Genomic DNA, 25593 nt, shown 5'->3' with positions numbered 1-25593 from the left:
GGAGCAATACTGCTGGCATTACAGGCGAGCAAATTCGCAAAACGTCTGTATCCATCTGAGCTGCCAGAAAATTCAATTAGATGTCGCGATTATGTCTCGTATCTAATTTTGGCGAATCCATTAGTGGCATTTTCCGCTTCTTTTATTTTTTCAGGCGAATGGAATTTCGACAGCGATAATTTGAATTGTAATTTTCGAGGAAATGAGAGGAAATCGTCTTTTCGGATCTGGGTCCTCGCAGAGAGAGGGAGAGTTGTCCTGATTTTTTGCTGTGAGTAATTTCGTTGCCAAGATGGGGATTCTCGTGTCTGCTTCTTGGGCAAGGTTTATGTTTCGTCTCTTTATGCTTCGAATGTGATTAGTATTAAAATAACTTTGAGAAATGGGATTTGAATTGAAAAATTTGAGATGGAAAGAAATTTTAATAAATGGGATATTCCCCATTTCTTCAGTAAAAGGGAACACTACCACCTGATTGCGCAGTTCGGTATCCCTACAAAGCACTGATGTATTTTGAAAATATTCTGTGAAGAAATCCTAAAAAAACCATCATACAGTGAAATTTTCTAAAAATACTTGTAAAGTACTTCCTTTCGACGAAAGTTGGAATTATTGTAATATTCCTAACTTCTACTAATAATTCAATCGTTCTGGCAACATCGCATATTATTTGTGCACCTACTACTCATCAGGGAAAATATCGGCAGATCACGAGAATGCCACGTGGTGGTGTTTTATGTTTCATTTTCAGCCCAAATTTGAAGAAATGCATGTAACAGAAGTCTGTTTTCGTAAGTAATTGCACAAGTGCATCACAATTACCGATAATTTTGCATGACAGCGTGTTGTCATGAAAACTGCATGAGTTCATTTTCATTTTTAGAGAATGAGCCCGACTCCGAAGGTGAAGGGCTCTTTCTGACCAGCATGACCGCCAGATTTATCCCCATGTGATTTTTTTTCTGTGGGTCAGTTCAAATGTATGGTTTACACGGATTTTCCGTAGACCCTCCTGCTATTGCATATACACAGAAATGCTTGAAAAAGTGGAAACAAATGATACAATTTGAAATAGTTGCAATGGCAACACTGTGTATTATTTTTTGATATTTCTTATGTCATTTGTGTTCAGTACGTTATGCCATTTTGTCAAGTAAAATTACACACTTCAACAACAGAGACTGATAAATTATTTGATTAAAATCATTGCTCATTTGTGAATATTAAGAGTAATTTGAGAAGAATTCATGAACGACATTCTTCAGTTAATCGACTCATTATTCGATGAATTTTCAAGAAATTTAAAAGTGTACAAGTGAACAAAAGTACCAGTAGCAAGAACTGAGCAGTAGTTGTTACCACTTTCAAATTCATCTATAATGCAACGAGTAGTTAGTGAGTCGATTAATAATAATGTCATCCATGAATTCATAAATTTTTTTGAGTATTCATTCAGATATTATAATTATATGGCTTCAAGTTTTGGAGAAATAATTTCATTTTTAAAATTCATGTATCATATTTTCTAATAGGTAGGATCAAATCCCAATAGAATAACAACCGAATATGTAAGATATATCATGCAGATTACTTTCATAGTTCCTACTCAAGAAATTCTTGGAAAAAAGAGTCTCGCTGATTTTTCACAACTATAAATACCTCATTTGATATGGCCATCCGATACAATAAACTATGAAAAAAGTTGGTTTAAAACCTATCTAAACAATCATCAGCAAATCGAAGGTATATTTAGGTCCCAAAAAATCTGTACGAAAACACTGACTCCCTCTTATCTGGTTGTTTTGAAACGGTTTTTTGAGCCATGGAGCGAAATGCTTTTATCCAGCGATAACGTAATTGAGAGAGGTTTCATAGCTTTGCGGTATCTCAATATTTCAAGTGGGTTCTTGTGGTCTTGGAGATAATATCCAATTACCATGATAATTAAAAATAGAATCAAGAAAAACGAACCACAATGTGTTAAATTCGCATCTGTTGATGTTCCGCCGACTTTGCGACTGGAACTGAAACGAAGATGGATTTTGCGAATACAGGGTGGGCCTTAAGTACACTTCCGCAAGAAAAATTTGAATTGCGTATTCTCTACGAGCTTCTTGCCTTATAACTCGATAGCTGTGAGCTCTCACAGATACTATAGTCCGACTCTGTTGAGTTTCGATGAAGCTTTTTCAAAAGTTTGATATCCAAATGTTTGTAATTCTTGAGCGCCAGCGTCAATTCATTGAAAAGTAGGCTATACAGGGTTTTAGGTAAAAATGCGGCAAAAATTCAAGAGGTTATTCCTTGGAATATTTCAAGGATATTTATCCTTGTTTATTTATATTGTTATTTTATTATTATTATTATTTTAACTATTGTTCTGCACTGCTCATATCATGTACCCAGGGAGATATAAATAGACTTCAAATAAATCAGAATAAATCACATCAAATAATTAAAAATAAATCCATGAGAATAATCCTAAGATGTAGTAAATTAAGGCATGAAGTAGTTATGCATAATGAATTGAACTGATTACCCGTGGAAAAAAAAATATGAAAAAGGCCAATTTGACCCTAATATTCAAAATAGGGATTGATCTCGCACCAAGATATTCGAAAGATTTCTCAGACAGAAGAAGAAATTTGTATGATAACAATATTAGTTCAGGAAATAACTTCAATAACTGCACAGTGGGAACAACGTCCTTGCAGACGTCCTTGTTCTTTGTGTTTGTACAATGGTCTTCCAGAGGAAATTAAAATTGCACCATTTTTTAGTACATTCTGTAAAAAATTGTATAGTTATTTAAGAGGAATGTAAATAATGTTGTTATTATTATTATGTTCTTTTTTGAAAGGGGGGATGAATTATGTATTTTATAATGGCTTCAAATATTACGAGTATGAGCTCTAAACTAGTGTTCCTCAAGGATCTAATCTAGGTCCATTATTGTTTGTCATCTTTATGAACGATATTATATGCTCTCTTAGTTTCAAGGCTTTGGCCTTGATTTGAAGCTGTATTTGAAGCTGTATTTGAGAATATGTCGAACTGCTGATGTTTTTCGTCTTCAATCAAGTCTGGAGTTTGTCCACGGATGGTGTTCGCGGAATGGGATCATTTTGAATTTGAAAAAGTGCTTTAAGGTTACTTACACGAGAAAAACGGAGCCGCTCACTTTTAGTTATCAAATTGGAGACCACCTGATTACTGCTGGAAGCCGCTTTCACGATCTGGGAGTCCTATTCGACAGTGATTTGAGTTTCATTCCACACGTTGAAGAGATATGTGCCTCTTCTTGAAGGTCATTGGAATTCCTCTTCAGAAGCTTCAGGGAATTTGATGATTTCTCTGCTCTCAGGAGCGCTTACTTCTCGCTTGTTGTTAGTAAATTGGAATATGCTAATTTGATATGGTTTCCAATATATGCAACCCATCTCACTCCGGTTGAGCGAATCTAGAGGAAATTTCTAAAGTATGTCATGTTCAGGAGGACGAGGAGGTATCCTCAGCGTGGTGCTGATCTTTCGGGTATCATGGAGGAAATGGGAATATCAACTTTCCTTACACGTCAGGCACTGCAGTGCGCAAAATTCACACAGAAACTCCTTAGCGGAAGGATAGACTGCCCATTCCTGCTCTCCCAAGTCAACATCCTGTTGCCGAAAGTGGTGACCAGGCGTCCGCTGGCGTCTGGCCTGCCTACTCCTCAGAGCAACATACTTCGGAGGAGATCTGTGTTCGGTTTTGTGAAAGTGCTAATAAGCTGAGATTTGATGTGTTTTTATAGGTATAGTTTTGTATTTGATTTTTATAGTTGTAGACATTTTGAGTTCTTGATTTCTAGTATGTCTTTCTCTAGTTTATGAAATGCTTATTTAGTTGTAACTTCTAATTGGGAACTCTCCAGTTGGGTATAATAAAGATTTATTATTATTATAATGTTAATTTTCCAATTTTATTCTAGCCAAGTGCTAAATGAATAATATTATCATTATTATCACTACTCAAATATTATTGTTCAATTTCAGAAGTAATGTGAGATTAAAACTATAAAATTTGATTTCCAACGAGCCAGTGCTCGAAAACTTCTGCTGAGGCAAAGATTATCCAAAACATAGTGAAGAAACTCAAACGAATCAGCATATTAAGACGGAGAACACTTTCCGACCACAGCAAAACCAAGTGAAAATACCGAATTCAATTAGCCCAAATTGATATAGCTATTATCCAGCATATCTAATCTAGTTAAAACCATTTATGGTTTAAACCATTCCCGGATCTTCGCCGCGAGCTTTCAAAGCGATTGGGGAAGATTTCCGGTTCCGGTTTTTACGAGCGCAAAAGTCGAATAGATGGTGGAAAACATAATTGTTCTTTATTTCAAACAAGTCGACGGCGGCGGGGTCGCTAAGAAAACTCCCACAATTCAATTTTCCGCCGGTTTGATAATTCCGGGGAGTTGCATGAAGTGATAATAAGACCGGAGAGGTTTCCTGGTTGGACGCCATCGCCTGGGGTTCCCCCGTAACTGAGAGTTATAGTCGCGGTTGTTGGAGTTCCGAGGATTCGGGTAGTTTATCGGTTGGATCTCGAGGTGTTTTCGACGGTTGGTTTTGATAGGTTTTGGTTGGATTTGGGGAGTTTGATTTCGCCTATTTCGAAACTTTGATTGGAAAGAAAAATAATAATAATAATATTGAATTGTATATGCATTATTCAACTGCTTTTGAGCAATTAATAATATCTATTAGCAAACAGCGTGAGTTATAATAACTCACTGTAATTAGTCTGAAAATATGGATCTATGCTTTTATACATCTAATTCTATTTGATTTCCACCCATATTGAAATCTACTACGCTTTCTCGATTTTTCAAACCGAACTGTCATATTCCATTGACGAATTATTGAACGATTATTCTTTTCGCCGACTCGACATTTTTTATTTTTGAAAAATTTTTATATAATTTTTTTTTTCGAGGTACATAACTTTAAGTTGGCTTTACTGTTCAAGATGGCGACCGATTTAACAGCTGTCAAGTGATTTATTCTCAGTTTGGTTTGGCAATTCATCATGAATAGACTCACGCCTGAACAACGCTTGCAAATAGTCCAATTTTATTTCGAAAATGATGGTTCTGTGCGGAATACGTATCGCGCACTACGTCCATTTTATTTTGTTTAGCGATGAAGTGCACTTCTGGTTGAATGGCTACGTCAAAAAACAAAAGTGCCGCATTTGGACTGAAGCTAATCCTCAAGTGTATGTCGAAACACCGTTACATCCAGAAAAACTGACTGTTTGGTGCGCTTTATGGGCTGATGGAATCATTGGTTTGTACTTCTTCAAAAACGATGATGGCCAAAACGTTAGTAAATGGTGATCAGTATAGAGCCATTGATTACTAACTTTTTCATTCCTGAATTGAACAACCATGATGTCCAGGAGCTGTGGTTCCAACAAGACGGCGCAACATGTCACAAAGCTCTTGCCACAATCGATTTATTGAAAGACACGTTTGGTGACCGCCTAATTTCACGTTTTGGACCTATGAATTGGCCTCCAAGATCTTGTGATTTAACACCGCTAGACTACTTTCTGTGGGGCTATGTAAAGTCATTGGTCTATGCGGATAAGCCACAAACCCTTGACCAATTGGAAGACAACATTCGCCGAGTTATTGCCGATATACGGCGACAAATGTTGAAAAAAGTAATCTAAAATTGGACGTCCAGATTGGACTACATCCGAGCCAGCCGTGGCGGTCATATGCCAGAAATCATATTTAAAATGTAATGCCACAAGATTATCTTTCGGATAAGTAAAATTTATGTCAATCGAATAATCCTTCGTTGTTTTATTGCAATTCAAAGTTCTATAGCTCTAAAAAAAACACCCTTTATGTAATTGATTTTGGTGCCATAACTTTCAGGATACAGGTTTTTCATCAATCTCATTCACATAAGTTACAACACTATCCCCTATAGAAATCGCCCACAAATATCCCAAAATTAAACTCTATCCGTCGAAATAACTCGGTCCCTAAACGAGCCTTTAATTCCCTGAATGCGTACTTCAACAACTATTTAATGACGATCTGATATCGAAGATCCAGAGGGAGTTCCTGGAAATCCGGACCCAGATATGAATTAGTAGGGTAGATTAGAAAATACTTATACACGCGCGTGGTGGGCTCACCACTTACCACTGCCTCTGGCTCTCATTTGAATTCAGCGGAGACAGAATTGTAAATTCTGTCGAGAAAGAGCTAGCAGATATTGGAACGTGGAATTGCTCAATAAACTGAACGGGTTTGTCGTTACTGGCAGGGATATCAGGGAAGATCGGGATAATTCGTGTTTTTACTGAAACCGCTAAGTGATTTATATCTTGAGATTAGGCTCAACATCTAGGTATCTTATCAGGATGCTGGGTGGGGATTCTGTGCATGAAGTTGACATAACTTGTTGGCTTGTTACGTTTCGAATTATGGAGTGAGTTAATTATACAAAGTGCCAAACTTCAGTAGGAAACAAGAAAAGTAATAAAGCATGATGTGGAAATGTTGATGTTTAGGGTTGAATCGGATATACAGCATGTTCCTAAATTAAAGGTAAAAACGAAAATGACAGTTTCTTCCAATCATTCCAAGAAAAAGTCCTTTGAACATGGACCCGCAAACGCTTTGTTCTACAGTGTGTTGAAGTTTGATTTTCTCAGAGCATCTTTTCCTCACAAGATATTCAACTCAAATTTGGTATAAATATTCCAATTTAATGTTTTCATCATTCAATATGCGAAGTTTGGATGTGAATCTATAATACAATACAAATGGGAATAACAGACTAGCGATTTCGAGAAAAAATTTCAAACAATTCTCTAGTAATTTTCAGGAAAATCCAAATTATTATAAATATCCAGTCAGTAAGTTATGATTAATAAATTGATTATAAGTTTTGGTAATTATTTAGACTATCTGTAGCCAAGATTAATAAAGATTCAATAAACTGGGATAATCATCACAGAGAAGTAGGACTACAAAAAACACCCTGTATCACGAAATCAAAGCTTTTATATAGGTGTACAACTTTGCTTTCGCCGTTTTGCTATAGATAGCTGCAGCGGTAAGTGGTAGTCGAAATAAATAGATCCTAGATGTCATGTATGAAATCTGGGTTAGCTTAGGTATTTGTAAACATAACGCCATCGAAATATTAGTCGATTTGTGTCTGCAACATAGTTATTCTCGATTAAACATGTCAGTTTTACGAGTCAAATTCTCGTCATTTGCGGGAGCTTTTAATTTTCTGCTTTAATATAGAGAAATCTGTGGCTGAGACTCATCGAATGCTTTCAAATACCTATGGTGAGGCAGCTCTTAGTGAAAGAACGTGCTGAAAGTGGTTTCAACACTTCAAGAACGGTTATTTTGACGTCGAATACCAGTGGAAGATCGGTGGAAGATTTTCGAAGCTACAAAATTGGAGGCATTACTTGATCAAGAACGTAACAAAAATTGGTAGAATAATTGGGTGTGACGCAACAAGCCATTTCAAAATGCCTGAAAGTCATGGAAATTATTCAGAAACAATAAAATTGGGTGCCATACGAGTTGAAGCCGAGAGATGTTGAACGGCGTTTGTTTGTTTGTGAACAGCTGCTTGCAAGGCAACAGGAGGAAGGGATTTCTGCATCGCATTGTGACTGGAGACGAAAACTAAGCAAGCTAAAAAAACTAAAAACTAACTAAACTAGGTTCATTACGATAATCCCAAGCGCAGATAATCATGGGGATATTTCGGTTATGCTTCCACGTTGACGGCCAAACCGGTTCCGAGGTCCTGCTCAGTATTTAGTGAGATCAGCTCGGCGTAGTGTATTATGAGTTGTTCAAACCGATTGAAACAATCACAGGCGATCGTTATCGAACGCATTTAATGCGTTCGAGCCGAGCATTGAAAGACAAACGGCCGCAATAAAACGAGAAACATGATAAAGTGATTTTGCAGCATGACAATGCTCGACCCCATATTGCAAAAGTGGTTGAAACATACTAGGAAACGTTGAAATCAGAAGTCCTACCCCACCCGCCGTATTCTACAGACGTTGCTCTCTCGGACTATCACTTGTTTCGATCAATGGCATACGGCCTGGCTGACCAGCAATTCAGGTCTTATGAAGAAGTGAAATATTGGATCGATTCGTGGATCGCTTCAAAAGATGACCAGTCTTTTCAACGTGGGATTCGTACGCTGCCCGAGAGATGGAATAAAGTAGTGGCCAGCCATGGACAATACTTTCAATCATAAATGTATAACCAGTTTTTTAACAATTAAGCTTCGAATTTCGAAAAAAAAGGGCGGAAGGAAAGTTGTACTATAAGTTATCCAAGGAATCTCCCATTTTCTTTTGTACCTCCAATTTAGGAACACCCTGTATAGTATCGAAAAATCTTAAATTGACGAATAACTTCCGATATTCCTACTCTTCCGCGATAAATCTCAACTTTTAACAATAAAATATGGGATATGAATACCCTTTCATTAAATGGATATACTGAAGATAACAATTCGAATTTTATGTCAGTACGTACCTGTACTGCCTTCGTATATTCAATCGATTCAATCTATTTATATAAACTCTGCATGTGGTTGCAATTCTTCAGACGACATCTAGAAGAGTCTTATTTGTTTATCGTTGCTCTATGAGAAGAAACAGATATTGTGGCTCCTGTTAAATGTTTTTACGGCCTCAAAATCCTCAGTCAGCATATTATTAAGTACTTTCATCGCATGTAAGACACAAACACGTGAATTTTCTATATACGGGGGACTGTACAGGGTGGGGAAATAAGCGAGGTAAGCGGCTATATCTCAGGATCCACTCATCGTAGAGACTTGCGGTAAAAAATTTTACCACTAAAGTCGAGTAGAAAAATGAATTTTACTCGAAAATGTTTCATATGAAGTTGAACAAAAAATATCATCACTTTAATCTTTGGAAAATTCTCTATCTTTTTGAATTGTCACTTTCGATTTTTCGACATCAAATAAGAGTAGGTGAAAGGGAAAAATCTGACTGATTGAAACGCTTGTAACTTCAGTTTGGCTCAACATTTTTGAGCAAATTAGATCTCGTCTGAAAGATAATATCTTGTTGATTGAGAAAAAAATATAATCATGATAAATTTGTTTTTGCTGCTTTCGGTAGGGGGCGCTAAGTCAGAAGTTCATTGTTTTGTTCATTTTACTCCGAAATTTCAAATGTAATGATAGGATTTCCTTAACAGAAACAGAAATTCCATCAAATTTTGCATGAAAAAACCTGAAGGTCGCAATGCGATAATTTCAGGCGTTCTGAAGTTATGGCCGAAAGAAGATATTCTTCAACTGATGCACTGCGAAAAACCAAATTATTTCTTTAAGTTCTAAGAGAAACAGAAATCCCATCAAATTTGTATGAAAAAACCAAAAGGTCGCAAAGCGATAGCTACAGGCGTTCTGGAGAAACAATTTGGTTTTTCGCAGTGCATCAGTTGAAGAATATCTTCTTTCGGCCATAACTTCAGAACGCCTGAAATTATCGCTTTGCGACCTTTAGGTTTTTTCATGCAAATTTGATGGAATTTCTGTTTCTGTTAAGGATATCCTATCATTACATTTGAAACTTCGGAGTAAAATGAACAAAACAATGAACTTCTGACTTAGCGCCCCCTACCGAAAGCAGCAAAAACAAATTTATCATGACTATATTTTGTCCTCAATCAACAAGATGTTATCTTTCAGACGAGATCTAATTTGCTCAAAAATGTTGAGCCAAACTGAAGTTACAGGCGTTTCAATCAGTCAGATTTTTCCCTTTCACCTACTCTTATTTGATGTCGTAAAATCGAAAGTGACAATTCAAAAAGATAGAGAATTTTCCAAGGATTAAAGTGATGATATTTTTTCTTCAACTTCATATGAAACATTTTCGAGTAAAATCCATTTTTCTACTCGACGGTAGCTATTACGCCCCCTAGCGGTAGAGGTATGAACTTCAAAACAATTTGCAGTGTGTTCTCTTTATCACTTTAGTGGTAAAATTTTTTACCGAAAGTCTCTACTATGAGTGGATCCTGAGATATAGCCGCTTACCTCGCTTATTTGCCCACCCTGTACAGAGGATTTTCATTCAATTTATAACTGTTTTTGAACAACAAATTCCTGGAATAGGTAGAATATCAAATTACCAATATACGGAATACTGAAGTTATGAATTTTTGTTTCGAAAATTGCAATTTCCTTAAAGTTCTATCTAACAAGTCTTCAAACAGCTTTCTCATCTTAGTCCATGTATGAGGTATTTCCTTGGAGAGTAATTCTGTTATATTAGAAACTTCAAGCCAACTTCTTGTACATATGACTATTACGCGCTTGTATCAAAGTTCCTTTGAGAAGTTTCAGCTCATAGTTCTGACAATACTAGGGGACTTCAGCAAATAGCTGAAGTAGGTACTCGAACATTATATAATACCTCTAGCAAGTTTATCCGCTACCTATGAAAATGGATCAAGGTGTAATTTTCATAACTCAAGATCTTCGGATTCATAGATTGAACTTTCAAAATATTTTAAGCATGAATGTGAAAATATTTGAATGAACTGAAGGGTTTTCCAATCATAGGTTTCATTTTGATAAAAAACATAAAGGGTTCTCCAATAAGAGGTTTCACAATAACCAGCTGGGTAGCTGTCACTTTTGAAGCTGTCTTCTTTTGACATTAGATAGGTGAAAATTACGCCATTACTTAAAATGGAATTATACAATTTTTGAAAAAATGTCATACTGTCATTTCTGTCGAAATATTTATCTGTAAATGGGATCAAACTGGAGCAAACGATCAAGAAATTGATGTTTTCATGAACTTTTGGCAAATATTTATAAGAATCGCTGATTAAAGAAAAATCACATTACAAACATACAAAAAACTCATGTTGAGAATGTCCTAGTTTGAGTTGAAAGGATTTTGCCGAATGCCGAGGATTTCTCTCTCTTCTATTTAAAAAATACAGAAAGTTAAATTGGGTTCCTGGAAAGGCATCAACCAAAAATCAAACGATACCGTCCGTCCGCTGTTGAAAGCTTATCTTATAAACAATCGGAAAGAATTGATTGATATTCATTACATAAAGAATTATTTTCTTTTCGGCACCAACCTTTCAGCATAAAATCATGATTTTGGAGCTCGTGATGGCATGTTTACATCAAAGTTTAATGTATTCATTCCACATCATGAAGATCTAATCCTGATAGACTTAAAGTACAACTGAAAATATCGCATAGCAATGATAATGAAAAAGATTACTTCTAAAGTTAAATGCACATGTTGCCTTTTAATATCAACAGGAATAAATGTAAGCTCAAAGAATGCGATCTAAATCCTGGTTTTGAATCAAAAACGTTTGGTTTCATTATTGTATTGAACTGTCTGTACAAAGGAGATGCCGGCAGGTAGTGTTCTCCTTTATAGTTCTTTTTCGTATTTTTCTTTTGATGTTCAGTGTGTTCCTTCAATATGAATAGCATTGGCGGGTTCTATAAAGCACTATTTTTTATAATCCTCACGGAATTTCAGGAAACGTGACCATGTGAAATCCAATCACATCAGTGACACTGATGGAATGCATTCATATAAATTAGAAAAAGCTCCAGTTTTACATCGATCCAACTACTCCATAGATATGAAGAATAAATAAAAGATTGGGTTATATTTGCAGTGAATTCGTTAGTATGAACAATGAATTTAAAAGGTAAGAATTCAGAAATCAAAAGTTTAATAGCTCACTCCCAACTGAACAAAAATTTTAACAAATATAAATTCGAAGAACTTCCTAGAGTTATCATAACTGTGAAATATATATAGACATATAAACATTGCGAACCTTTTCAGGATGTTATTCTCTGAGTTATTTGGGGTCAGAAAGGTCATTCAGGTCGGAAGTACTTAATATTAAATGTATCTTTTCCTAATAAATAACAAATTCTTCGAAATTATCGAAACGGCTTATGATATTTGTACGAGTTTTGGTAAAATGGGTACCTCATTGAGGTCATTATCACGTGGAATACCTCGTTTTCAGCATCTATAGTGGCGTGCGTACTAGCATTGACTTTCATATTTTCGAAAAAAAAAATAATGCGCCAGTGCCTTTTTCCAAAATACGTTTCTACAATTTTGATTCAATTCAGAACAAAAAAAACTATCTACGCTTTTTCTCTAGAATGCATCACTTTTCAATAAAAAATTTGAAAACCGTTTGATATTCAAAAAATAAACAAGCAGAGTATTTTTTTTTACATCGAAAAGCTTTCTCAAGCCATTTCGAAAAATTGGATGAAGTTGTTATTCATTTGGAGAATATATACCACCCCTATCTTGGAAATGAAGCATTTCCGGATAAAAATCTGCTGAACCTTTTCGACTCCAAATAAATGAAAGATAATTATTCTGAATGTGATCACAATGTTTATGAAACACCCTGAATAACATAATCACATAAATTCATATCGGAGTGATGTCACTCTGCAACATACCTAGTTCCATTAACAATAAATCATTCATTTCAATTTCCCAAAATCACATGAACATTGAAGTTCAAATTATTTCTATTCAACTGACCCACTAGCATAGTAAATTTGACGTAATTTTACGCTTCAGCGTACAAATTTTATTACTGCAGTTATACTACACAACAGAATCAGGGTTACATAAGGGAATATCTACATTATATTTAATAATGATAATAATAATATAAAATTCAAAAGTATTGAAAATCCTGAGAGATACATATTGTATTAGAAATTAAGTAATAAGTTGTCACTTTTGTTGCTTATTATTCCTTATCTTCCACATCGATCCTATTCATAATAGAAAAACACTTTCTTCCATAATATTTAAAAAAATTAAATGACATCAAAATTATAAAAACTAGGACATTACAGTACCTGCTTCAAATTTCTTGTTCGCAAGACGTCATTTTTTTCTTCAAAGTTATTTGTGATGTCTTGTGAAGCAAAAAAGTGTGTAAAAGGAAGTAGTAGATGTACGAAAATAATTGTTTTCAAACTCTATTTGACAGCCAGAAATACAGCTATTGGTCTGAGTAAATTGAGGCAAAATTTTAAGAGGGAAACGTAAAATGCTTAGTTAAGATAAAATTGAGAATATTTCAGATGCATGCAGATGTTATAAGAATCGAAATATATGCATAATGAAAAAATTTCCAACAAATTTTCGTAAACGAAAATATATTTCATCAAAGTTCGGGATAAAATTGTATGACATTTTCCAAATCATCTAAAACCACGCAATAGATCAATATAAATTGAATCGAATACGAAAAACCAATTCCTGAAAAAAAGTGAAATTGCTTTTCATACTTTATCTAGTCGTAAAAGCACAACGTCAGATAAAAAATCAGCGAACAAATATTAAACACCGTGTATAATATTCCCTCGTGATTGTTGAAAAAATATGTTTATGGAGAAAACTTTCCCAATTTACCCCGAAGAAAACTGTCGATTCAACTCGAATTTTCACGTTATCTCGATATACACGAAAACATCAATCAAACAAATGACAGTTTCCCATATGGCAAGTCGTTCCATGGAAATCCACAGGGAATCCAAGCCTACTTATCTCATCAAAAGCCCTATATTCCGAATGAAAACAAGATTGATTTTCCGGCACCGGTTTCCATGGCGAAAACCCAACAATGATTTTCCGAGAGAGCTTCCGCGCAGCATCCCTGGATACAGACACAACATCACTGACCACAGATATCGGATTTTCCTACCTTATAATTTTCCAAATTTTCCACCAGATGAAAATCCTTAATGGTAATCACGCACTAACTGATCAACACTCGTTAAGTCTACTCGCACGTGTGTGTAGCATTTAAAAATCGCCGGCTATACGTTCTAATATCGCAGTAGGCACTGGAAGACATACGAAGCGCGCGTTTCAAAGCCCACTCGAAGGGATACCGAAAGCGTGGACTGTCAGTGCGCAGCTCTGTGTTTACTACGTACACCACGAGGTCCGTTGCTTCGAATTTGAACCCCTGTATGTAATCAGATTCGCCGAACGTGATATCCTGCAGAGTTCCATTGAGTTGTTGGTCCTACACACCTGATAGAAGCGTTAAAGGTGGCTTCACGCATACGGAACTCGCTTACGGTTGGATGTAATGGGACTATATCCGCAAATGAGTAGGCTTCGTTTGGAATAATAAATGTTGGTATACGCTATGGGGTCAACGGGTTTTGGGATGAATTGATTGTTGGAGCGTAGTACGAAGTCCTTTTTATGATTATCTATTCGATAAAATAATCGGAAAGTTTAATTTTCAAAACAATTTTCTTTTCAAGAAAGAGAAAAAAAACATTCGTTTTTATTAAGTCTGTTTATATTGCCGAAGTTTTATTTTACAGACTTTTACTTTCGGTAGGGTGCATAATATAAAAAACTGATCACTATCCAGTTGTTTGGAGAACTTACGGTATCTGTTGTAGGCGGTAGGTCTTGTTACCCGATTGCTAGTCAAAAGGCGTCGGTAAAGTCTTTTGCTGAATCCCAAATTGATAGCCATTAAAATTCACAAATATTAAGAATGGAGAGAAGAATATTTCTGTATAGAGGCTGACCATTTGACGTTTTCGGTTTGAAGTAAAAAGTTTTTCAATAGGAGGTCTCATTTTGATATAAAAAAACGAGTATATTTTGAGAGAAATCTATAGATATCTAAAGGGTGTTTTTTTTTAGAGCTATAGAACTTGGATTATTCGATTGACATGAATTTTATTGATCAGCAAGATAATCTTGTGGCATTACATTTTAAATATGATTTCTGGCATATGACCGCCACGGCTGGCTCGGATGTAGTCCAATCTGGACGTCCAATTTTCGATGACTTTTTTCAATATTTGTGGCCGTATATCGGCAATAATACGGCGAATGTTGTCTTCCAAATGGTCAAGGATTTGTGGCTTATCCGCATAGACCAATGACTTTACATAGCCCCTCAGGAAGTAGTCTAGAGTTGTAAAAATCACAAGATCTTGGAGGCCAATTCACAGGTCCAAAACGTGAAATTAGGCGGTCACCAAACGTGTCTTTCAATAAATCGATTGTGGCACGAGTTGTGTGACATGTTACGCCGTCTTGTTGGAACCACAGCTCCTGGACATCATGGTTGTTCAATTCAGGTATGAAAAAGTTAGTAATCATGGCTCAATACCGATCACCATTGACTGTAACGTTCTGGCCATCATCGTTTTTGAAGAAGTACGGACCAATGATTCCACCAGCCCATAAAGCTCACCAAACAGTCAGTTTTTCTGGATGTAACGGTGTTTCGACAAACAGTTGAGGATAAGCTTCACTCCAAATGCGGCAGTTTTGTTTGTTGACGTAGCCATTCAACCAGAAGTGCGGTTCATCGCTAATGGACGTAGTGCGCGATACGTATTCCGCACAGAACCATTATTTTCGAAATAAAATTGCACTATCTGCAAGCATTGTTACGGCGTGAGTCTGTTCATTATGAATTGCCAAACCAAACTGATAATAAATCATTCGACAGCTGTTAAATCGGTAGCCATCTTGAACAGTATTGCCAACTGAAAGTTATATACCTCGAAAAAAAACACCCTATATATCGTAAGGTATGCCATTAACGATGACAAACGAATACAGCCAAATGGTCGCCACGTCTGAGGTTGCAGAACAATATAACCTTCATGAAATTTTCTCAATTCGCACATTCAAGATTATGTCCACGATAACCTCACGAATGGCACCTTTAAGGTCTTGTATCGATTGTGGAGCATCGGCATAGACCTTATCTTTCACGTGGTCCCAAAGAAAATAGTCTGACGGTGTAAAGATCTTTGTGGCCAATTGTGATCACCTCTTCAAGAAATAACACGGCAAGAAAACTTTTCTGGCAAAACTTCAATTGGTTCGTTACTTGTGTGGCAGGTAGTGCCATCTTGTTGGAAATGAACGTCGTCCACATTAATAGATTCCAAATCTCGGCATAAAAAATAATGAATCATAGCTCGGTAGCGCAATTCATTCAATGTAACAGTGCATCAGCCCCATTTTCTAATGAAAAAGGTCCAATCACACCACCAGCTCAAGAACCGCACCAAACAAGGACATTTCAACATCATTCTTAGATTTTTCTAATCACAAATATTCTGTTTATCAACGTAGCCCCCAAGGTGAAAATGGGTATCATGGCTGAAGATGATTTTCCGGAAAATTTTGATGCATTTCGAAGAACGAATCAGCAAAGATATGACCTTGCTAGTAATAGACCGGCTTCAGTTCTTGTGTTAACTGAGTATCAAAAAAGTTTGTTGATGTCTGAAACAATTGTCTGTTAGGCCATCAAAAATATTATGAGTTTTAAAAGCCCTAAGAGGGAACACCACCACGTTATTGCTCAGTTCAAAACGTATTTAAATATAATTCTTCTTACAGAACACCGTTTTGTATGAGCTTTCTACATGATTTTTTTGAACGATAATCTTCATTGTAGTATTTCAATATTTTCAATTTGCAAATGAAAAAAAATAATAATTATGGTAACTTTTCGTTTTTTCGCAATAAATTTTTTTACAGAGCACTGACGTATTTCAAAAATATTCGAAAAAAAATCCTGCGAAAAACCATTACAAAAGTGACAAAACACAAAAATTCATAAAAATGCTCGTAAAGAATTCACTTTCGACAAAAGTTCAATCTATTGAAATATTCCTAACTTCTACTGCTCATTCAATTGTTTTGGCAACACAGCTTTTCATTTTTTAGAACAGAATATGATTTCATTTCCAATATACAGTAACAAAATAGCAAAATACAAAGAAGAGGAAACATATCAAAGTTACTTAAACCACAACATTAACACTATGATAAAAATTTCAGAACAACAATGTATTACAGTAACTTCCCTTCTGCTCTGGAAAAATATTAACAGGTCCCGAGAATATCACCTGGTGGTGAGCCTTCTTAAGACCTAAATCTTTATGCAAAATACGGTTTAATCTCTTTTTTATAAAGTGTAATTCCCAAGATCGAAGAAGAATCGATAAATTTGTGTTTTCGTCAACACTACGGGCTACAGTAGCAATATTCTTAGTTCTTCTTGAGTGATACACACGATTTCGAGTCTTGACAACACTAACTTGTCCTATCAGCTCAAATTTTTCCACCAGTTGCACCACAAATCGCTTCAGTTTTGCAAACTGTGTCTGCATACTTTTCACCATTTTGTAGTGAATTTCAGTAATTTTAATGCTTGATGTTGAAGCATGTATAGTTCCATTTTTAGTAATTTCGTAGTTTTTACTTGTCTGAACTGTTGTCCAGATAGCGGGCTATCCAAAATGAAACCTCTTGTTGGAAAACCCTTAATTTGAAATATTACCATCGTTCACAGTCAGAGGTTAAAGTGGCATTAATACTCCAGCATATAGAATTAATATCAATAAAGGCGACATTTATTTAGGTTTGCTGAAAAATTCGTTACCCTAATCACCACCCACTTTCAATGGTCTCATACCACATCATATATCAAAAATTTCACAATAAAAAACCTCACGCCTGTCGTCAAAATCAAATTCGCAGCAGCATCTGTCTAAGAGCTCATCTCATCTCGAGGCCACTGCACTCATTCTCCTAGCAACTGCATATTTGATACGCGTTCATTGCTACTGAAGGGCTGAAAATTTATAATCTGAGCTGCTACCCCACGCGTATCGTCAGATTACGAAACCCCGGGGGATTTTTAAGGGTTGTCCGGTTAAAACATGATTGCATCATTCGTAGGGGCGTTCTAGTTGGGGTGAGCGTGCTACAATTAAAGAATTGGATGAATTGGAGCGCAGGAAGGAATCGTTTATTTTTATCGTGTCGTGTGTGGCGGCTATTTGGGTTATTTCAACTTCGTTGGTTGATGGTTGCAACTTTGGGTCGTATTTTTTGTTATTTATCTGATATCTGGGTGGCATTGGATGATTTTGCTTTTATTTTTCACTTCTTGGCCTTCACGAACAAAACTGTATCACTTCGTAATTCGTTATTTTCGAATTTCGAGTCAAGAGTGATCTCAAAGGATAAGGTGTGCCTCACAATTGTGTAGATTATAGATTCAAGGAGGATTTCATTACATAATAGACCTTATGGACCATTGTGCCCCCATCAAAGCATTTCTCATCGTTAGTCTCCATTTGTCGTCGTAGTCTACAGCTCATATACAGTTTCAATGAGTTCTAATGAACTTATTTGGGATGGCTTCAATAAGGTTACTTCCACACTTTTACAAGTCTCTTGTCCAAATCATTTTGTAAGTTGGCTAGCGATGGTAATAAAGTTTCTTAATATTGAGGAACCTCGAGGTTTTATTTGATTTCAAAATTTCCATCCAGGATCTGAGAGACATAAGGCATATTATAAATTCGTCGCCTAAGCTATTGCAGATTTTCGTAACTGAAAGAGCAGCTCTGGAAAATTGTCTCTCAACAGGAGCTGAAGATGCTGGCGTTGATAAAAAATCCTTAGCCATTTGTCCAAGTTTGGAAATATATTTCTGAAACTACTAAAATCTACCAATAGATTTCATAGAAATGTGAGTAAACTACTAATAAAGTCACACTGGCGAATGCTTCTGTCTCTCGGCGCTCGAGGAATACCCTTATTCAGTTTAAGCGCGCACGAGATTGCAGAAATAAGCCGCGAGACGCGTACATATCAAGCTCAAGTAATAGCAAGTAGCTTGATATCATAATTAAAATCAAGTCAAGTAATTTTTCATGAGCTTGATTTGCAAGTCAAGTAATTGGTTAAAATGTCAAGCTGCTTGTCTTGATGAATCCCTAGTGGCCTGTTATGTATAACTTTTGAAGTAACCAGTTTATGATGAAACACCCTGTATTTACTTATCTCATGTCCAGTACAACCACCCCATCCTCAATCGATATAAAACGATCCTCCATTGATGTTAATTTTGTGCTGTAAGCAGAAGGGGTGCCTTGACAGGATTTAGCAACCCCTTCGTCATTAAAATACGAGTGCCGATGCGTGATAACCTCGGCGTATCAGAGAATGTGAAAACTTCCTGTATATCATCAGCATGCATTCATTTCGTCCCTATCGAGGTCCCTATCTCAAATTCACGGTACAACTGACCGGTGCGAAGATTTGAAAGGGTTTTGATAAGGAGGGTTGGAATGTAAGCGCCATGCTTATGAATCATCATCGGCTTTGTGTAGATCCCCTGTTTCTAGGTTACGCAGATTATTTTTGATGATTTTGGGACTTTAAAGAGTACTAAATACAGGGAAACGGATAATACCTATAGGGTTTTTCAATAGGAATAATACAATTTGAAATGATTATAATCGTAACACTGTGTATTATTTATTGTGTTGAGTAGAAAATGCCATTTAATTATTAAAAAAAGACTTGCTTCAACAACCTTTAGAAATTGTATAATTGTTTTATCGAAATGAATGCTCATTTTAAATGGTGAATATAAAAATAATTCATGGATGACATTATTCATTTAATCGACTCACTATTCTACGTATTGTAGAAAAATCTGAAAGAGATACGAGGTATGTGTGAAAAAAATCGCCTTCAAATTTGATAACAATACTACTACTTATTAACTGAAAATGTATATGCTGCCTACGATGTATAACTGGTTGCGAAATTGGACGCTACTGGTTCAGTCGGAAACAAACAGAGGGTGCATGAAAGAGACGAAGCGAGGAATGTTGCTATTTTAGGCCATGTAACAATGGATCCTACCTTGAGTACTAAGAAATTGTTCAATGTATCTGGTGTTTCACGCACAACAATCATGAGAATTCTGAAACAACATAAATTCCATCCTTATAAGATACGATTGGTTCAGGAACTGAATGAGGATGATCCCGATGGCCAACTCCAGTTCTGCGGAGTGGTCAGTGGAAGGATTAACAGTACTCAAAACTACATGTTCAATATTTCTTTTTCGGACGAGGTTTTATTTTAACTAATCGTCTTTGTAAACCAGCATAACTGTCGGTATTGGTCAGATGAAAATCCAAGATGATTATTTCGTGAGGTGCATATTCAGCGTCCCCAGAAAATAAATGTTTGGGCAGGTATTTATGGAATCACATAATCGGCCCTTTTTTATATCTAGCATTCTCACTGGTCAAATTCCTTCAGATCTACTGAAGAACGCCATTTATCCAGCCCTCATGCAAGAATTGGAGAATGCAGAAGACCATCCAACAATAATTTTCCAACGAGATGGCGCACCACCTCATTTTAACCGGTGTGTCAGTTGAAATTGGAAGAAGGAGACATATTGAGTGGCCATCCAGATAACCTGATCTGGCTAAACTGGTCTTTTTTCTATGAGGTTACCTGAAATCCAAGATTTACGCTAACCAGCCTGAGTCACTGGACGATTTGCGAACTCGGATCATTAATGAATACACTAGAAATCTTGAGTAACGTACGTTAACGTTTTCAGCAAAAGTTACATAATTGCATGGAAGTGAAAGCTGCCCAGCATTTAATAAACTAATCACAAAAGTAAGTACCCTCCCACTCTTGATAAGATCTTCAAAATGAGGTATCGCAACATCCCTCATCCCTATTCAAAGTCAAGGGGTTGTACTCACCCCCGTTAGGCGGTTGAAGTTTCTGAGATGCGAAGAGAGGAAAAGTTGTTCCCCTTCGAATCAAAAATTTACGGGTTCGAACGATTTTCCACATTTTCATTTCAAAGCCGGGAAATCGGGGTGTTAAGTTTTCGTAGACCACACTGTATAATGAATTCCACTGGTTGAGTCGAGCAATAAGATAACCTTCAATTCAATTGAACTAGGATTTAAATCGAGTTGTAAAATACTTCTTTCCAACATTGGAAACTACTAGTTGTTTTTGTCGGTTAGTTTAGCTAGTGAATCGTTAGGTCATTGAAAAAAAAAATCTTATGAATATATGTACGGAATAGCTTCCTTCCTGAGATACAAAGCGTTCAAGTTAAAGAAAACGTTATTTATAAAACATCACAATTATTCTCAAACCGATTTGACTGAAATTTGGTAGAAATTTGAAAAAAAATTGTTAATTTTTTACTTTTTATCCGATGTTGTTCATGGATAGTTTCTAGGACCGGTGGATTTTTTTCTCGAAAACGAAGCTTGCTATGAATAAAATACAAGAGACCAACAACATGAATATTGAGGAATCAGAAAAAGTAAAATAATACAAAGAAGTCAGTGGCGTACTTTTTTTCCTCAATATTCTTGGCTATGATGTCCGACTCAGTGGACCAACAATATTGAGACGCCACTGATCCTAATAATTTCAATCTATTTACCGCTAACTGAGCGCCTCAATACTTCAAATAATGGTACCAAATTTTAAACAGAATTTTAACTACCAAAAAAAAATTATAATTTTTTTCTTTAATATAACTTTAAGAGTCACCCTCTGAAGGTTCTTACCGAAGTTAGGAAACACCTTGTATATACACTCAAAAACTTAACTTGGTCGGTCACTGTAACTATTGCGTATTTCTTCCCGATATTTTTCTTGAATTTTCTTTGTTTTGAGGCACAATCAACATGAAATTTTTCATAAATTTTGAAATTGTTGTCCATATCAATATAACATTTGAATCAAATTGGTATTTAGAAAAATTAACAAAAAACAAAATTTTGAACGGCGATATTTACGAAACTATCACTACTAGATGAATTTTACCCAATAATGAATTCAACCCTTGCATTTAAGATCCGAATCTACCATGACAATTTGAAGATTCTAGGTTTTTCTCTTCGGATGTTACAATTTTTACGGGCGGACCGAATTGAATTTGAGGTCAGATTCGTCATCAGCGAGTCGTACCTCAGAATTCAATAACTGTGTTTGGCCAACGAGCGCTCGAAAATGAAAAAAAAATGCAGGAAATTAATTCATTACAAAAAAAATGCAATTCTACCCCTATATTGATAAAATTTCGCCGAGTGAAAAATAAACTTCCAGGCTTTCATTACATCCATAATTCCAGACATTTCCCCCCCAAAACAATAAAAAACAAGAATTCAAATACAAACACGTGAGCGTAACCCAGGTTTTTCATAAATTTCCCACTCGCAGATTTCAGATTCAATGAAAACTCCGTCGATAAAACCGTCAATTTGTTCTCAGTTGGACCTCATTTTCATTCGAAAAGGAAGAATCTAGACGCCTCGGGCCGTTTGCTAAAAACGGATCGTTAATTTGACCTCTGGTTCGGATTTTCCCATGGTCGTGTTGGTTCAACAGTTCCCTTCAAGCCAATACCAATAGGTTTGCCTCGAATTTATATTTCATCGCTGTTTCCCTCCTTTTATTTCTTACTGTTCCCGGATAACAACGTTTCGAATTCCGGGTATTTGCCTTGAATCAGGAGATGTTTGAGATATCCGGGAAAATGGTGGAGTTTTCCCATTCCATCAAAATCAATTCAAGGTCTGTTCTGAAAGAGGATTCGGTGTACGTATATCAGTACAGCAAATAAAGACCTCTCATGTTTTTCCTGTGAGGGGAGTAAACAGAATCACGAATTGATTTGGACCCTTTTATGCGATATTTTTCGGAGGTATTGGTAGATTTTCTGAATAGATGTAGAAATATGGGCTCTTGTTGCATTAAGTTTCCGAAATAAAATAGAAACTTCAATAATTCATCGGCTAGATGAAATGAATCGATAGGATAAATCCAACACAGAGCAAAACGGGTTTTCGTACAAGCTCTGTGCTTCCGCTTCTGAGAGGTTCTACACAAGCATAGTAGATTTGAACGATATTCTACACATCTCAATTCTTCTTATTTTGGTACCTCTTCTAATGTTGATTGACGACAACCTTGGCAAATTCGTTCTGCTCTTGGATGGTGTCAACCAACTTTTGGACATCCCTGTCCAAATTCATATATTCTTCATTCAAAAGTGTTGCCTCCTTTTTGGTCTTCGTCGTTTTCCCTCTATTTCGCCCTTTATGAACTGGAGCAATTGATACTGATCACCTCGTGTCCGAAGTAGACCATTTTCCACCTTTTAATAGATGTTTATAGCTCTCTATCTGCAGTAACACTTTCCAGTACCTTCTCATTCGATACTGTGTCCACAAAATTTTGAGCGAAATACTCACCTTTCAAATACTTCCCTCAAAGTGGCCAAATTGAAGGTCTTGGTCTCCAGAACAGCATTCAACCATTAGATTCACTTCTGAGGATGCGTTACTTAGGAGTTTTTTCATTAGCTCAAATCCTCATCTAGCATACTTACCTCTTTGATCTTATTTCGATGTCTGGGTTTAGACCAGACTGTTATCCAGCATTCCAATTATTTCATTTTCTTCATAAAAATTATTTCATTTCCACTTTTTTATTATTTTAATAATAATTGTTTTGCTACAAAGAAGCTCCTTCAGATTAAACATTTCAAATAAATGAAATCTGATGAAGCTACCGTAAAGCAAAACAATTGTTATTTGAATAATAAAAAGTGAAAAAAGAATAACTGCCCTTCCAGATACTGGAGTCCATCAGAACTCTGGAACTGGAGGGCGAGCTGTAGAGTCCGACGACTAATAGCGAGAACAGATCGGATGAGGGCACGGTAGACCATAATGTGGAATGAAACATCTCTTGAATCTACAAATTTAGAGTTTTGAAATCAACAAGAAGACAAAATTTCGAATAGCCATCAACAGAATACCCAGTCCGATTTTGCCCATCAACAAACTAAATCACGGCATTCTAGATCCGAACCTTCCCTGAAAATTTCAAGTATCTAGGTTATTCAATCGAAAGTTTTCACGTATACGACTTGACAGCTGGACACAATGGAATTTGAGAAGGGATTCATCAGCAATGAGTCGAATCTTATTATTTGAGAGGATCCCTGGCTTATAATTCGAAAATTACAGACATTGTAGCGTGTTATGCACTCAGAAACAGGAATACTCCTTATGAGAGGATGAATTTGTTCTACTTGTATCTCGAGCCATTAGAATCTATAGAGGCTGAGGTAAACAGAATATTCATCTTCCAATAATGTCGTTCATGTGTTCAATGGCTGATAGGTCAGGATATCTAGGGGTCCAAGGCAAGAAACAGAGTTGATGAAAATGAACCAACGTAATGCTGACTATATGTGGTCTTACATCATCTTATTGAAGAATTGGATTGGTGTGTCCGTAAACAAGGCATAACATAGGGATTCACTACTTTCTGCTTCCATAAGCAATAGCCCCTCAACACCATAATTTCAATGGTGTGATGCAAATGTCTCTATATAGAAAATTGAGAATCTCGTCGTTCAACACTTTGCCTGATCAACTCTTTGATGAAATAGTTGAAAACCAATAGGAAGGAAGTGAAACTTGCCTCTACATCAATCGTAGAAGAATGTGGTAAATAAGGAGACAAAAGGAGGAATGAAACAATTCAGGATGTCCGTAAAACATTAGGAAAGAATAAGATGCAAATTCGTTGAAATACTCGAATGAACTCTTTTTTTGCGTCCAAAAAAAGAGGATCGAAAAACACTCAAAACACTAATTTTTCTTCGAAGTGTAATAGAAACATAAATAAGGCATTTCTCACGCTCACCCCCAACCGCATTTCTACAGAAGATATAAATTGTCGAGGTGAAAATTTACAATCTACCCTTAATTGGCGCGGCTTTATGAATATTCACTAGCCGTGAAAAGTTCTTGGTTTCAATTAGAAAATCTGAATATAAACCAGCGACTCCAACAATTCAGGGAACAATTATAAATTATGAACTTCCCAAGCGAAATCTCACTTGGATTTCGTTCAAGAGGTGTGTTGGTGTGTTCTTGTGAAAATTATTAGATATTGCGAATTTTGGAAAATTAATTTTTGAATTATTATGTGTTTCGACAGGAGCCAAACAGTTTGAGTTCGATTTTCGTTCAAGTTCGAAATTTAGCAAATTGTGATGTGTAGATCTTAACGCCGTTTGTCTTATTTTGGTAACCAAAATCTCAAGCATTAGCTAGCAGGTAATAATATCCTTATTTTAGGACGTGCATGGTATATTGCTTATTGCCTATTTTGTCTAATGTAGAACAATCAATAATGAATATCACACATTGGATCGATAAAATGCAGAAATTAAGAAAAAATGTCCTCAGCGAAAGAAAAATTTCCATTTCATCAAGACAATGCTTCTTGTCACAAATCGATGAAAACCATTATCAAACTGAACGAATTGCTTGACCACCCAGCTTATTCTCCAGATTAGGCTCTCAGTCTCAGTGATTACTGCCTTTTTGGAGACCTCAAAAGAATGCTCCATGAAACAAAAATTGGGACTAAAGATGAAGTGATTGCCGAGGTTGAAGCCTATTCTGATAGAAAAGACGAAGATTTCTACAGAAAAGGTTTTAAAAAGTTAGAGAAGCTTTGGAGATGTATTACTCTCGAACGTTGTCGAATAAAGTCAAATTTTTAGATGGTCTG

At 36.1% G+C, this 25593-nt stretch overlaps 1 protein-coding gene across 1 annotated transcript in view; it reads right to left on the bottom strand.

The window, feature by feature from the left end:
• Positions 1–14114, bottom strand: part of LOC123678155 (protein slit-like) — a 129182-nt gene extending 115068 nt beyond the window's left edge. Inside the window, exon 1 of the mRNA XM_045615007.1 lies at positions 13844–14114. The gene's annotated coding sequence lies outside the window, so the exon portion shown is untranslated. The remainder of the gene's footprint in view (positions 1–13843) is intronic.
• Positions 14115–25593: the final 11479 nt, after the last annotated feature.

This window comes from Harmonia axyridis, chromosome 4 (genome assembly GCF_914767665.1).
Source record: "Harmonia axyridis chromosome 4, icHarAxyr1.1, whole genome shotgun sequence".
Classification (NCBI taxonomy): domain Eukaryota; kingdom Metazoa; phylum Arthropoda; class Insecta; order Coleoptera; family Coccinellidae; genus Harmonia; species Harmonia axyridis.
This window is presented reverse-complemented; position numbering and strand designations above follow the sequence as displayed.